Source organism: Oncorhynchus masou, chromosome 12 (genome assembly GCF_036934945.1).
Source record: "Oncorhynchus masou masou isolate Uvic2021 chromosome 12, UVic_Omas_1.1, whole genome shotgun sequence".
NCBI classification, from domain to species: Eukaryota; Metazoa; Chordata; class Actinopteri; order Salmoniformes; family Salmonidae; genus Oncorhynchus; species Oncorhynchus masou.
In genome coordinates this window covers 72337483-72354566 of record NC_088223.1, presented here as the reverse complement: position 1 = coordinate 72354566, position 17084 = coordinate 72337483, and the positions used below count along the sequence as shown (strand labels likewise).

The 17084-nt window shown below is 42.4% G+C and overlaps 1 pseudogene; it reads left to right on the top strand.

Moving 5' to 3' along the window:
• The window catches only part of LOC135549402 (probable ATP-dependent RNA helicase DDX10), a 138145-nt pseudogene that overhangs the window by 69427 nt on the left and 51634 nt on the right, over positions 1 to 17084 (top strand).

Sequence of the window (17084 nt, the reverse complement as noted above, 5' to 3'; positions counted from 1 at the left end):
GGAGGAACCAGACGGATAACTCCCTCGGGTAGACAACGTCGGCAGTTCAGCCGTGAAGGCCCGGCGGGGCTCCGCGCAGGCAGCAAAACGGGTCCGTACAGGTGACCGCAGCCCAGGAGCGATTGATGGAACTCCTCAGCTGGCTAGCTCCGGAACAACCGATGCTCGCTCCGGAATCGACGAAAACTCCAACTAGCTTCCGATTAGCTTCTGGATTAGCTTCTGGCTAGCTCCTGGCTAGCTTCTGGCCAGTTTCTGGCCAGCTCCTGACCCAGCTTGTGATTAGCTTCTGGATTAGCTCCTGGCTAGCTTCTGGCTAGCTCCTGGCTAGCTCCTGGCTAGTTTCTGGCTAGCTTCTCGCTAGCTTCTTGGATGATTTCAGACTTGAGGGAAATAATACTTTTTTATACTTTTTTATAAATATAAATTGGTGAGTCGGGTTGTAGGAGAGTGTTTTGAGGATGAGTTTATGGAAAATTTAAATTAAAAAAATGTATGAAAAAAGTTGTAAATATATATATATAAATATATATATATATATATATATATAATATATATATATATATATATATATATATATATATATATATATATATATATATATATATATATATATATATATATATACGGGACACGACAAGACGAGGACAGATGATCTATTGCACCTTGCCTATGCCGCTCGGCCATCGCTCATCCATATACTTATATGTACATATTCTCATTCACCCCTTTAGATTTGTTTTTATTAGGTAGTTGTTGGGGAATTGTTTGATTATTTGTTCGATATTCCTGCACTGTCGGAACTAGAAGCACAAGCATTTCGCTACACTCGCATTAACATCTGCTTATCATGTGTATGTGACCAATAACATTTGATTAGATTTGATACCATATTGGGGTATACTGTATTACCGGAAGTGCACACAAGGGGCGCTAATTCAAAATAATTTCTATTTAATATTTTGGGGGATGCACCAAACAATTTAGGCTGTAACCAAGAAGCTTGATCTTGACATCTGTCCACTTTGCTATCAAATTAGCAAACCAAATGCATGTCTGGAGCCCTGAGCTGGATATAATTTGTTTGACATCTTAGATTTCAAAATACCCCGGTATACGGTAAAACATGATTATTGTTTACCTGGGGTAATGTTTGTGGTGGTTAATTTCTGTATTACAAAATGAGGAGAGAGACAAACTTCACACACCAGTCAAACTACATCTTTAATAATAAGAGCTTTGCAATAGCAATGACTTTCAAAGATGTGCCATTTCTAATGAACCATTGAAAGTGACAACACAAAAGTACAAATCTTTTATAGCCAAGATACACCCCTCGCAACCTACACGGCAAACAACAAATACATAGAATGGTCACAAGGTAAAGATTTGTATGAAAGGTATCTATAATACATAGCAGACAGCAACTGTTGTGTCAACAGTTTTCACTGTAAAGACCAGTGTCTGGTCCTCCTACTCCAACCTGGAACCGACTCACCCTGGTACGGTTTAGCACAAAAACATTACCTCATGTCTCATGTTATCTGGAATGCTCTTTAGGTTTTATCACCTAAAGACATCGTAAATCTCCTCCGTCAGTGCTATCTCATAAAGGCCCTCCTCAGTAAAACACACACACAATAGTTAAAAGAATACTCTATTCTGTCGAATAAAACAACCACTATAATACAATACAAGCATTATAACATGTTCCACATGTTTCTATCCATATTAATTTTCTCTGGTTCACTTACTATTGGTAAAATGGCCTTAGGAAATTGTTTCTATTCTCCTTTTAACTTTTGTTTTCCGATTAATACCGTTTGTGATCAAATGTTTTAAAGACTGAGTTAATTCCAGACGGGTACATTGTTATGCTACCATCTGGGGTTCTCTCTGCTCTTTTTTCAGTCTATTGGTGTTTTTTCAAAAGTTATAGAGTTGTTGATGTAACTTAATAAGTACCTGCTTTAAATGCCTGGTGTATGCTCTTTTGTTTTCCAAGCAAGTGCTTTAGAGAACTATTACTGTCAATCTGGCATTTAGCTAATGTGATGAAACAGTTTGACACTGAGCCTCAGGACTTTTCTTCTCAGTCGAGTTAGTTAATTTCTCTCTTCCTCTCCTTTACTTTATAATTATTAAGAGCGAAAAGAAAGAATGCTCAAACTCTGACCATAAAGACTCACCTTTTGCATAATGCTAAGTCCTCTGAGGATGTGTTGACTCCCCCATCCCCCCCTCTTGACAGTTGTGTTTGGTCTGGCCCATTTATTGAAGGATTGATTGTTTCATTGATTGACTGAGCATCTGATTCTCACTCTAATCCATTAATTGTCCCTCAGCCATTCATTTCAGGACCGGCATGAATGTCAGCACCGGTGTTGAGGAATGCTCCTCAACGCATAACTGTCTAGTGATGAAATAAGCAATAAATCACCTCCAAGATTTTACTTACCCTCTACTATGATGTCTAATCATCACATTTCATTATGAGTACATTCTTGTTTTAACCTGAATCCATATTGAAGTTTGTTTGCTGTCCTTGCCTAACTAAAAGTGCTAAATACATTTTAAAAATGCTTATAACGATATCTTAACTATAAGAATTTGTTTCAATGTCCCTCCCATTCAAAAAGCCAACCTGCCAGGTACCAAACCTTGAGAACATTTGAACTTGCAAGAAAAGAGCAACATGCACTGGAATACTGGGCTTTTGCTTACTCCAAAGGTGAAGTAGAGCACGTGCTCTTAAATCGGGATCAAACATTTCTCACAGTCCTTTTTTTCTTAAGCTGATGAAATAAAGAAGGGGGATAAGATTTGACTTTGTGGCTCCTATCTCCTTATCTTTTCAAATGCATACAGAAAGCCATGCCCCTTTGTGGAAACTGCTGATATTGGATTTCTAATCAAATTGGTTTTTCCTCTTTTCGACAGGGCCCATAATTTTGCCATAGAAATGCAGTGCAATAACTTCACACCCAAAGAGATTGAATTGACTCATTCAGAATAGCGGCGAGACTGCGCCTCCAGTGGGAAAGAGCTTATTAAAACAGGGTGGGCTAGGTAATTCCTAAACTCCACCTCCCAATTTAGATTCTCAGTGGGGAGATAGAAACTGGGGCAGGAGGGGGAGTAACATTTACTGATTCGTTTTGACAAGAGAGTTGGGACAGAGCGGAGCTGTTGTTGTCATGTATCGCTAATTATGTGCTCACCTCACTAGGTTTATGAAGTGAGTTTTGCCACAGATTGTTTCATTTGCTGACGGAATTAATCAAATGCCCCCCAAATGCCCTCTGCCTCACATTCTTGTATTGCTCCGGTGGCCTGCCTAGTGTCCATTGTTGTGCAGAGCAGTTCATTTTGTTCCTTAATGTATTCCGACTGGTTGCTATGGCTTTGAATAGGGCTCTCAAAATGTATGGCACTAACTTCTGTTGGCTGAGTCTGTTTGTCAGCAGAACAAACTGTATAGAAATGTAATGGAAGTTTTTCTCTCAATTTTTCTGAGATTACCTTCAATACATGTATAGTGAGAGAATTAACAATTATTTCTTGGTTTGGGGAAAATTGAATATCTTTCAGTATGACAACATTCCCAGCATGATGGCCATTATTTCATATTTATGCCACATCCTTTTGAATCACATTTTTCTCTCTATCAAATGCTCACATCGGTTATTTCTAATTGAAGATGGTGATCAATGTCCCCAAGGGAGGGATGCCTTCAGTTATTAAACCATAAAATGCACAACCTCGCCAATTGAGACCAAATACGTCAATATATGGTTGAGCGAGCACACCGACATAAATTGTGTAGTGGGTCATTCTGATGTGAAAACATAATCAGGCATGCAGTATTTATTAGGGCTGGGAATTGCCAAGTACCCCACGATACAATATTATCAAGATAGTTAAGTGCCGATAATGTGATTTTATTCGATTCGATGTTCCGAACATATTGTTCACCATATGTCTGCTGCAGGGGGAAAAGAGAGTCATGAGAAAACAAAGAGCTGAAAACAAATTGGCTCCCTATTTAAAAAGATGGAAAACAAGATAGGAAAGAAAAATACTGCCCTTTTGGTGCAGGTAACTAGCCAACTAGCTCAAAAATATAGAGATATTGTTGATCTGATAAATCGTCAAAAACAATATCCCCATATGTAACTATATATACTTTTTGTCTCGTCACTAATATTATGCCTCCTTCCAAGTGCCGACTCAGCAGAGTCTACTGCCCGTTAAACTTAAGTCATATTCCAAGGGCTTGTTTTATTAACACCCCAGGCAAGAGCACTCTCTCTATCACTCTGGATACGAGAGGATATATGCTGGAATGTGCCAAGGAAAGTTGGTTTACCCTCTGCTTTGACTACAACAACTAAATGGGTTGTTTGCACTGAATAATTCCTGGGGAATAATCGCTGTTGCGGAACAGCAATTCAGGAGTAAAAGATTCCCTTCATTTATGTTATGTCTAGTGTCCTTGTCAACTGCTTAACCAGAGATGATCTGTTATCTGAGCAAATATTGGAATGTTGTTTGATGTTGCAGCACTGTAAAGCCTGCAGGTTGGATTTGGCACAGATCCTAATTAGAGGAGCAATGGAAAATTCATACATTTCTTGAATCAATGTTCCAGAATGCAGAGGTTTTATTATAACTATAGTGTACCACTGACCTTAGTCTTGATTTCTACCTCAGAGGACAGGCCAGCTGCCCTGTAAGTAAATAGTTTTGACACAATTTGATAATTCTATTCTTTACTACCAAAATAAATGGCAAAACCACCCTCTGTCAGGGGCTGGGAATTTCATTTTGTTGCACAGTTAATTTGCTGAAGCAATCAATGACTGGACAGTACTGGTGGTTCTCTGTGAATTTGTCTTTGTCAGCATTCCTGAGTCTCCAGTCTGCTGACCTACTGTCTAGCTACCTCTAGCCGAGATCAGCAGGGACAGACCATTTCAACATGATCAATGTTATGAGGTGTTACATTGGCAGTGAAATTGTGTTAGGTTGATATGTACATATATGCAGTGTTCTGATCATTTCCCCTCCTCATCACAGGAAAGCAACACCATGAAGAAGACTGAAAAAGAGACAAAGTTCAAAGAGGCCAAGAAAGTCCTGAAGAGAAACTTCCAAGTCAACACCAAATGAGTCTTCACGGAAGAGGGACAGGTCTGTACAAACATTTTTCTTCCTGATGACAAATTTTTATTTTGAGTCAGATCCAATAATAACCTGTTTTGGTGGCTTCAGGCTAAGCTAAATGAGAAGACCACTTATTGTCAAAACCAGTTTGTTTACCTCACTAACAGCCTTTTCACTCAGAGAAAATTAGATGGCACGTGATGTTTTGTGTATTGATGCTCAGCCAGCTGAAAATTCAATTAAGGACACTAAATAGTGTGTGTGTGTGTGTGTGTGTATGTGTGTGGATGTACTCGCATTTGTGTGTGGGTAAACGTGTTTGTGTGTGTGCGTGTGTTGATTCCCATCCAGCTGAAAATTAGATGGCAAAGTTGCAGTGTTGTAATTTAACTGTTGATCAATGCCCCTCTCTCCAGATGGTGCAGCAGTGGCCACCGCTCCAGAGGACGGCTGTGCCAGCCACAGAGGGGGAGGAGGATGATGGCACAACTGGCATCAATGTGGAGGAGGCCAGAGAGAGACTGCGCCGAGAGGACCTGGAGTTTGACAAGCTGGAGTACAGACGTAAAGTCAAAGAGAAACACAGGGTAAGACTGTAGTACATCTGTCAAGTTAAACAAACTCACAGGTTAAGACTGCAGCACAGCTGTAAAGATCAGTCAAAAACACATAACGTGGAGCAGAAAAAGCAGGCAGAAAAAACACAGGGTAAGACAGTACACTACACTGCGACCAGAAACAATTCACCCGGATAATAATAGTTGTAATTATGACTTCGCTGTGCCATAGAGAATAAGCTGATTAGTGACCATTATGCTTGCATCATTACTACTAGCACCAAACCAAGGAAATGATTTTATTTCGCAGATTTGCAATATCGCATTTTACATTCATAAACCATGTTGCGGGCCTTTCTAAAACTACTCGCAAGCTAACAACCTGGTAACCACAGATTACAGATGATTTTTTCTCTTCCATTGGGCTCGTCCATTTCTTTGTGTGCTCCTTATAAAAAATGTCAGTGTAGAGCCCTGCTGTAGTGCAGTCACATCGTAAAACAGTAGCTCCACTAGCCCATACAGCAGCTTCAGGGTGCAGAGAGAGCGTTTTATCCTAATGGTTATCGGCAGATAGGTACAGGAGATACATGCTGCTAACAGACTGCACAAATAAATAAATACAAGTATTGAAAATGAAGTACGAACCGCATAATAATAACATGCATGACTTAATGTTTTCCTGAATTGTAACTGCTGCAAGGTCCCTTAAGGTACCTCAACCTGGTTGGATGTTTAGATGTATCACTGTCAATGGAGCCAGTTAAAGGCTTTAACTTAATCTCCCCACTCTGCACCCTGCAGGTATGGAAAATAAATGTCACAGCTGTGACACGTGCACACTCACTCACATATACGCACAGACACAAATACACACACATTCAAAGACGCATACAAACTCATAGACGCACACATTCTCACACACACGCCCGCCTGCCAGCCCGGAGGTTATTACCTCAGTGATTGAGGAGAGGCATGGGCCAGATGGGGTTCTGGAATGACTTGAAGCAGCTGTTGTAGCTGTACGATATCAATGGAAACCAGATGAAAGTGATAGCAAGGCCAAGCGTTCAATAAGCTTCAAAATGTGCTCTGCACATTAAATTCAATAACCCGTCAGATAGGGAGACTTAATAGTTATCAGCCTCTAGGTGGTCTTTATGGGCCTTGTATTGGGCTTATACAGTGGGGTCTGAAATGATTGACACCCTTGATAAAAATGACTATAAAATAAATAACAAAAATACTAAGCTATATTGTATGTTTAAAAAAAAAGTAGGAAATGATTTTATACTAATACAATTGCTCAGGAAATAGATTTTGATGAAAGGTGCAATGTGCAGATATTGCTCCCTAATTTCCTGCTTGCTAAAATTGTAATAGTTTGCCTAATTTCAGATTGTGACACCTTAGGGATGGTGCCAGGTTTCTTCCAGACGTGACGCATTTGCATTTAGGCCAACGAGTTCAATCTCGGTTTCATCAGACCACAGAATCTTGTTTCTCATGGTTATGGTCTTTAGGTGCCTTTTTGGCAAACTCCAAGCGGGGACTCGTGCCTTTTACTGAGGAGTGGCTTCTGCCTGGCCACTACCATAAAGGCCTGATTGGTGGAGTGCTGCAGAGATGGTTATCCTTCTGGAAGGTTCTCCCATCGCCACAGAGGAACTCTAGAGCTATGTCAGAGTGACCATTAGGTTCTTGGTCATCTCCCTGACCAAGGCCCTTCTCCGATTGCTCAGTTTGGCCGGGCGGCCAGCTCTAGGAAGAGTCTTGGTGTTTCCAAACATCTTCCATTAAAGAATGATGGAGGCCACTGTGTTCTTGGGGACCTTCAATGCTGCAGACATTTTTTGGTACCCTGCTCTACGGACAATTCCTTCACCTCATGGCTTGGTTTTTGCTCTGACATGCAATGTCAACTGTGGGACCTTATATAGGCAGGTGTGTACCTTTCCAAATCATGTCCAATCAATTGAATTTACCACTGGTGGACTCCAATCAAGTTGTAGAAACATCTCAAGGATGATCAATGGACCTGAACTCAATTTCGAGTCTCATAAAAGTAGTCAAAGTAGTCAATAATTTCGGAGCTCACTCTATATGCCAAAAAAACATGAAGGATCGATAATTGATATCGATTTGCCCATTTTAGCCTTTATGAATAACGTGTCAAAATGTAAGTGATTTCTAAACAGTTTCCAATGTGTCTAAACACAGAAGTGTTGTTTCAAAAGCCTCAGTGGTACTGCAGTATAAGCTGTAACATTTGCGCTAGTATAGTACTGGGGGATAAACTCTATTTGAATACGAGTGTTCTAGATTTGCCCAGAGGAGAAGTCAAAGCCTGTCCTGCTGCACCCGTCCCTCCCACTCACTCCAGGTTATATTTACAAGCCGAGATATATCACAGGTTGGAACTCAAATGAAAATAACTGACATAGCTGAGTCTGGCACACAGCTTGTGAGCCCGCAGGCAGACGGCGGGAGATTGGGCTGGGGAGTTCAGTTAATATTTTCAAGTGTGAGCTTCGTTTCTCTCCACTAAAAGTCCTAAAATAACTGCAGAAAGTTTGCTCAGCTTATCTAACTGCTGAATTATAATTCTCCCCATGCTCGTTGCTACCTTATTTAGCTTTTATGAAGTGATTATCTTATTACTTGATTGGAGGCAGTAATGACTGGCCTTTGGAAGGCAGGTGTGTTGTGGTGAATATTGATGAGGTTAAACATTGCACAATGTGTAGAAAACGTGTATAGGATGGAATGGAGTCAATTTAGCAGAGTAGTCTATGTCATTTTTTGGGGGGAGACTCTATGCTATACAATTACCTTTTAACTCAAGATTACTGCAAGCTAAATACCCTACTAGTGTTTCACTTTAGTGGTATAGGTTACAGTACATCAAAACCTACATCTGTTCTTTAGACCTAGGAAATGCTTTTAAGTTGCCATTGTCTAGACAATTAAGTTGTGCCTCAGATACTCCCCCGCACGTCTACTAGGCTTACCTGTTGTGTTTAAAACCTTGTCCCTTTCATTTGTCATGCTTGCCGAGCATTGCCAAGAAGGGGTGATGTGATGACGGCTGATGTGTAAAGGAGAAAACAGACGCTTTAAAATTAATTTTCATTTCTGTGCAGCGAGCTGCCTCTGACAATCTGAGACGCGGGCCCAGAAATCAATTAGCAACATGCTCCAGCACATGAATCATTCCTGACTGGCTTGCTGGCTGGTGTTCTAAATATCCCCCCTCACGTAGCTACCACTCTGTTTCTGGCTGTTCCGCTAGGGCCCCACTCAAACGCTGTTGTCATCATTTGACTTCAGTGACAAGGGGATCATTCTAATTCCAAGCTCTAACTTAACTTTTTGGCCCATACTTCTACAGTTGAGAGCCAACTCACCTCTCTGGACCACTGTAGCTGCTGTAACTGCACACAGCATGCTGACAGAGTGACTGGAGACATACTGACACTTAGATGGGCAGGCAGTTGCTTGTCTGGTGGCCGTGGCCCATGTTAATGGAGGGCAGCTCAGTAGGGAAATGGTATTACTCTCCCCAGACCATCTTAATGGATCCCTAACTTATTGGTTAGTCATGACTCCCTCTGGTGTTCTCTCTCCCACTCCCTTTCTTATGCACTTGCTATCTCTCACCCTCTCCCGCTCTCTCTTCCCCTCAACCCTTTTCTGCACCGTTTGGAGGCCAGGCCAGGGTAGAAATCCATATTTTGATTCGGTCATGGCTACGGTTGCACATTTTGTGGAATATTCAGAGGTGGAACTTTCCATGGGAATTAACGGGAATAGATGGGAATTAACGGAAATATATGAATATTAATACCATTTAAATGTAGATGATTGTTGCATTGAATATATTTACCATATCATATGGAGACAGAAATATAAACATTTTACCTTATCATAAGTAGACATAATTGCAAATAATGAAATCCTTCCAATAGACAGTTGCGCTCTGAATCGGTTGCTGTTGGTAGGATTTTGAGGATGATTGAGGCAACCAGGGAAAGAGCCTCAGATCCACAATGTCCCTTCCACCAGGTGGCTGATGAGATATGTTGGCACGACTGCCATATTACATCTCCATCCCACAGCCCTTGCTTGGAAGTGTACTTCGCCAGACTGCCAAGAATCTTGCCCTCATCCAGGCCAAGGTTGCGAGACACGGTAGTGATGACACCATAGGCTTTGTTGATCTCTGCACCAGACAGGATGCTCTTGCCAGCATACTTGGGGTCACACACACTGCGGCGTGTATTTGCTTCAGGCAGAAGTCTTCACGCTTTTTGATGTATTTCAGAACTGCAGTTTCCTCTGCTTGGAGCAACAGTGAAGTGGACAGGACAGTATGGATTTCTTCTCTTACATCTGCAAGCAGAGTCTGAACATCAGACAGGATGGCATTGTCTCCCTCAATCCGTGCAATGGCTACTGCTATAGGCTTCAGGCTGATTACCACTCTCTCCCAAAATACAGTTGGAAGTTTACATACACTTAGGTTGGAATCATTAAAACTCGTTTTTCAACCACTCCACAAATTTCTTGTCCACAAACTATAGTTTTGGCAAGAGACAGATTATTTCACTTATAATTCACTGTATCACAATTCCAGTAGGTCAGAAGTTTACATACACTAAGTTAACTGCCTTTAAACAGCTTGGAAAATTCCAGAAAATAATGTCATGGCTTTAGAAGCTTCCGATAGGCTAATTGACATCATTTGAATCAATTGGAGGTGTACCTGTGGATGTATTTCAAGGCCTACCTTCAAACTCAGTGCCTCTTTGCTTGACATCATGGGAAAATCAAAAGAAATCAGTCAAGACCCCAGAAAAAGAAATCGTCCTTGGGAGCAATTTCCAAATGCCTGAAGGTACCACGTCCATCTGTACAAACAATAATACGCAAGTATAAACACCATGGGACCACGCAGCCATCATACCGCTCAGGAAGGAGACGTGTTCTGTCTCCTAGAGATGAACATACTTTGGTGAGAGAACTGCAAATCAATCCCAGAACAACAGCAAATGACTTTGTGAAGATACTGGAGGAAACAGGTACAAAAGTATCTATATCCACAGTAAAACGAGTCCTATCTCGGCATAACCTGAAATGCCACTCAGCAAGGAAGAAGCCACTGCTACAAAACCGCTATAGAAAAAGCCAGACTATGGTTTGCAACTGCACATGGGGACAAAGATTGTAGTTTTTGGAGAAATGTCCTCTGGTCTGATGAAACAAAAATAGAACTGTTTGGCCATAATGACCATTGTTATGTTTGGAGGGAAAAGGGGGAGGCTTTTAAGCTGAAGAACACCATCCCAACCATGAAGCACTGTTGTGGCAGCATCATGTTGTGGTTGTGACAGCATCATGTTGTGGGGGTGCTTTGCTGCAAGAGGGACTGATGCACTTCACAAAATAGATGACATCATGAAGAGAAATTAAGTAGATATATTGAAGAAACATCTCAAGACATCAGTCAGGAAGTTGAAGCTTGGTCGCAAATGGGTCTTCCAAATGGACAATGACCCCAGGCATACTTCCAAAGTTGTGTCAAAATTGCTTAAGGTCAACAAAGTCAAGGTATTGGAGTGGCCATCACAAAGCCTTGACCTCAATCCTATAGAAAATGTGTGGGCAGAACTGGAAAAAGTGTGTCCGAGCATGGAGGCCTACAAACCTGACTCAGTTGCACCAGCTCTGTCAGGAGGAATGGGCCAAAATTCACCCAACTTATTGTGGGAAGCTTGTGGAAGGCTCCCAAAACATTTGACCCAAGTTAAACAATTTAAAGGCAATGCTACCAAATACTAATTCAATGTATGTACACTTCTGACCCACTGGGAATGTGATGAAAGAAATAAAAGCAGAAATAAATAATTCTCTCTACTATTATTATGACATCTCACATTCTTAAAATAAAGTGGTGATCCTAACTCATTTTTACTAGGATTAAATGTCAGGACTTGTGAAAAACTGAGTTTAAATTTATTTGGCTAAGGTGTATGTAAACTTCCAACTTCAATTGTACATCATCAAGGAGGATCCTCTTGATGGGGCTGTCCATATCGGCAGACTGTGATATGGCCATTTTTTGTGGAGACTCCTCTTCCAGGAGACTGTCAAACATGATGACAACACTACCCCAACGGGTGTTGCTGGGCAGCTTCATTGTGGAGCTCTTATTCTTCTCACTTGGCTTGGTGAGGTAGATTGCTGCTATAACTTGATGACACTTCACATACCTAACCATTTCCTTGGCTCTCTTGTAGAGTGTATCCATTGTTTTCATTGCCATGATGTCCTTTAGGAGCAGATTCAGTGCATGAACAGAACAGCCAATGGGTGTGATGTGACTCCTCCACTTTAGACCCAGAAGCCTTCGTGTTTGCAGCATCGTCTGTCACCAGTGCAAATACCTTCTGTAGTCCAAGATGACTGCCTTCAGCTCATCTGCAGTGTAGAGACCGGTGTGTCTGTTTTCCCTTCTGTCTGTGCTGTTGCAGAATACTGGTTGAGGGAGTGGAGATGTAGTTAATTATTCCTTGCCCGTAAACACTTGGCCACTCATCAGAGATGATGATTCTCTATGATTTGCTTGACTTTCACTTGAACTCTGTAATTCTGCATCCAGCAAATTAGTAGATAAAGCATGTCTGGTTGGAGGGGTGTATGCTGGGCAAAGAACTTTCAGAAATCTCTTCCAATACACATTGCCTGTGATCATCAGAGGTGAGCCAGTTGCATCAACAGCTCCCTGCAAGACATTCATCAGCATTTATCTGACTGCGTTCCTCCATTGAGTCAAAAACACTTCTGATTCCAGGAGGACCCTGAGCTGTTGCTATCAATAAGGTGTCTGATTCATAATTTTCACCTCGAATAGAAGTAGAGGGACTTTTGTCAGAGGTTGCTTGTTGTGGGCGCTGAGGGAACTTTATGCACTTGGCCAGACAAGTGCAGTCTGTGCAAATGAGGTAGGATAAGGGAGGTAAGGCAATAAATAGGCCATGGTGGCAAAGTAATTACAATATAGCAATTAAACACTGGGATGGTAGATGTGCAGAAGATGAATATGCAAGTAGAGATACTGGGGTGCAAAGGAGCAAGATAAATAAATAAATAAATACAGCATGGGGATGAGGTAGTTGGATGGACTATTTACAGATGGGCTATGTACAGGTGCAGTGATCTGTGAGATGCTCTGACAGCTGGTGCTTAAAGCTAGTGAGGGATATATGAGTCTCCAGCTTCAGTGAGTTTTGCAGTTCGTTCTAGTCATTGGCAGCAGAGAACTGGAAGGAAAGGTAGGAATTTGCTTTGGGGGTGACTAGTGAGATATACCTGCTGGAGCGTTTGCTACGGGTGGATGCTGCTATGGTGACCTGTGAGCTGAAATCAAATCAAATCACATTTTTTTATGTAGCCCTTCGCACATCAGCTGATATCTCAAAGTGCTGTACAGAAACCCAGCCTAAACCCCCAAACAGCAAGCAATGCAGGTGTAGAAGCACGGTGACTAGGAAAAACTCCCTAGAAAGGCCCAAACCTAGGAAGAAACCTAGAGAGGAACCAGGCTATGTGGGGTGGCCAGTCCTCTTCTGGCTGTGCCGGGTGGAGATTATAATGGCCAAGATGTTCAAATGTTCATAAATGACCAGCATGGTCAAATAATAATAATCACAGTAGTTGTCGAGGGTGCAACAAGTCAGCACCTCAGGAGTAAAAGTCAGTTGGCTTTTCATAGCCGATCATTAAGAGTATCTCTACCACTCCTGCTGTCTCTAGAGAGTCAGGTCAGGATTCCATAGCCGCAGGCAGAACAGTTGAAACTGGAGCAGCAGCACGGCCAGGTGGACTGGGGACAGCAAGGAGTCATCATGCCAGGTAGTCCTGAGGCATGGTCCTAGGGCTCAGGTCCTCCTCCTCTGAGAGAGAGAGAATTAGAGAGAGCATACTTCACACAGGACACCGGATAAGACAGGAGAAGTATTCCAGAAATAACAAACTGACCCTAGCCCGACACAAACTACTGCAGCATAAATACTGGAGGCTGAAACAGGAGGGGTCAGGAGACACTGTGGCCCCATCCGATGTTAACCCCGGACAGGGCCAAACAGGAAGGGTATAACCCCACCCACTTTGCCAAAGCACAGCCCCCACACTACAAGAGGGACATCTTTAACCACCAACTTACCATCCTGAGACAAGGCCGAGTATAGCCCACAAAGATCTCCACCACGGCACAACCCAAGGGGGGGCACCAACCCAGACAGGAAGATCACGTCAGTGACTCAAGTGACGCACCCCTCCTAGGGACGGCATGAAAGAGCACCAGTAAGCCAGTGATCCAGACCTGTAATAGGGTTAGAGGCAGAGAATCCCAGTGGAGAGAGGGGAACCGGCCAGTCAGAGACAACAAGGGTGGTTTGCTGCTCCAGAGCCTTTCCGTTCACCTTCACACTCCTGGGCCAGACTACACTCAATCATATGACCCACTGAAGAGATGAGTCTTCAGTAAAGACTTAAAGGTTGAGACCGAATCTGCGTCTCTCCATAAAGATTGAGCTCTATAGGAGAAAGCCCTGCCTCCAGCTGTTTGCTTAGAAATTCTAGGGACAATTAGGAGGCCTGCGTCTTGTGACCGTAGCGTACGTGTAGGTATGTACGGCATGACCAAATCAGAATGATAGGTAGGAGCAAGCCCATGTAATGCTTTGTAGGTTAGCAGTGAGACGTTGAAATGAGCCCTTGCCTTAACAGGGAGCCAGTGTAGGGAGGCAAGCACTGGAGTAATATGTTACATTTTTTTGGTTCTAGTCAGGATTCTAGCAGCCGTATTTAGCACTAACTGAAGTTTATTTAGTGCTTTATCCCGGTAGCCGGAAAATAGAACATTGCCGTAGTCTAACCTAGAAGTAACAAAAGCATGGATTTACCTAGATAAGGCTGGGCTTTACCTAGCAGAAACTTGTAGATGACCTGAAGTCAGTGGGTTAGTGACGAGTATGGAGCGAGGGCCAGCCAATGAGAGCGTACAGGTCGCAGTGGTAGGTACTATATGTGGCTTTGGTGACAAAACGGATGGCACTGTGATAGACTGCATCCAATTTGTTGAGTAGAGTGTTGGAGACTATTTTGTAAATTACATCGCCGAAGTCGAGGATCAGTAGGATGGTCAGTTTTACGAGGGTATGTTTGGCAGCATGAGTGAAGGATGCTTTGTTGCGAAATAGGAAGCCGATTCTAGATTTAATTTTGGATTCTAGATGCTTAATGTGAGTCTGGAAGGAGAGTTTACAGTCGAGCCAGACACCTAGGTATTTGTAGTTGTCCACATATTCTAAGTCAGAACTAACTAAATGCATGCTATTTAACCGATCGCTGCCCGCACCTGCCCACCCGTCCAGAGTAGTGATGCTGGACGGGTGGGCAGGTGCGGGCAGCGATCGGTTTTACTTGCATTTAAGAGCAGTTGGAGGCCACGGAAGGAGAGTTGTATGGCATTGAAGCTCGTCTGGAAGTTAGTTAACACGGTGTCCAAAGAAGGCCAGAAGTATACAGAATGGTGTCGTCTGCGTAGAGGTGGACCAGAGACTCACCAGCAGCAAGAGCGACATCATTGATGTATACAGAGAAGAGTCGGCCAAAGAATTGAACCCTGTGGCACCCCCATAGAGAATGCCAGAGGTCGGGACAACAGGCCCTCCGATTTGACACATTGAACTCTATCAGAGGAGTAGTTGGTGAACTCGGCGAGGCAATCATTTGAGAAACCAAGGCTGTTTAGTCTGCCGATAAGAATGTGGTGATTGACAGAGTCGAAAGCCTTGGCCAGGTCGATGAATACGGCTGCACAGTAATATCTCTTCTTGATGGTGGTTAAGATATTGTTTAGGACCTTGAGCGTGGCTGAGCTGCACCCATGACCAGCTCTGAAACCAGATTGCATAGCGGAGAAGGTTTGGTGGGATTCGAAATGGTCGGTAATCTGTTTGTTAACTTGACTTTCGAAGACCTTGGAAAGGCAGGGTAAGATAGATATAGGTCTATAGCAGTTTGGGTCTAGAGTGTCTCCCCCTTTGAAGAGGGGAATGAACGCGGCAGCTTGCCAATCTTTGGGATTTGATATCTATGAGGGTGCAGATGTTTACGTATTTGGGGTTGTACCTGGTGGGTTCATTGATCATTTGTGTGAGATTGAGAGCATCAAGCTTAGATTGTAGGATGGCTGGGGTGTTAAGCATGTCCCAGTTTAGGTCACCTCGCAGCACGAGCTCAGAGGATAGATTGGGGGGGGGGGGGCAATCAATTCACATATGGTGTCCAGAGCACAGCTGGGGGCAGAGGGTGGTCTATAGCAAGCATCAAAGGTGAGAGACTTGTTTCTGGAAAGGTGGATTTTTAAAAGTAGATGCTCGAATTGTTTGAGTACAGACCTGGATAGTAAGACAGAACTCTGCAGGCTATCTCTGCTGTAGATTGCAACACCGCCCCCTTTGGCAGTTCTATCTTGTCGGAAAATGTTGTAGTTAGGGATGGAAATTACAGGGTTGTTGCATTCTTCACATATGATTTGGCACAGTATTTGCAATTGTACACAGATTTTCCTTATACATTAGCTGCAGTGAAATGTCTCCACACATCAGATGGTGCCCTTGGCATTTTCCTGTAAAGATTAGAAAATAAATTGTAAAAAAAAATACAATTTGATGTTGAGATAAATAGTTAAGCAGTTAGATTAAACAACTCCTTTCTAAGATAAATATTTTAAAATGAAACATTTATGGAAACCGGTGAATTAACACTCCTCAGATGGCAGGCTCAAGCAAGCTAAAACCCACAAGGTTGCCAAAAAGCAAAAACTAACTAGCAGAAAATGTTAACAAGTTAGAAATGATTTAGAACACACTTTGCTGTAGGCTATTATTTACTAGTTAACAAAAAAATATTCTATATCATATAAAATATATTCACCCCACCCAGTATTGTAATCAAAACTTCCCAGAAAGTGTGGTAGTGTGGGCTCAATAGCGTCTCATTAGTGTGCCAGGTCTTGAGAATCAGCTGTACATGTGATGGAAGAATGCACTGTACATGCAGAGGGTTGCAGTTCCATTGAATTGGAGATAGTTTAACCAAAATATGCCACAAGACTTAGAATTGCCTTATGTGTATCCCACAAAAAAAGGTTATCTGTTATAAGCTTTCTTTTTGATGAATTTAAGCAAAATTCCCCATATTCCCGGGCTTAACTTCCCATGGAAAATTTCTGGGAAAATTCTGTTAATTTACCGGAAAGTTTTCGACCCTTTGCAACCCAAGTCATGGCCT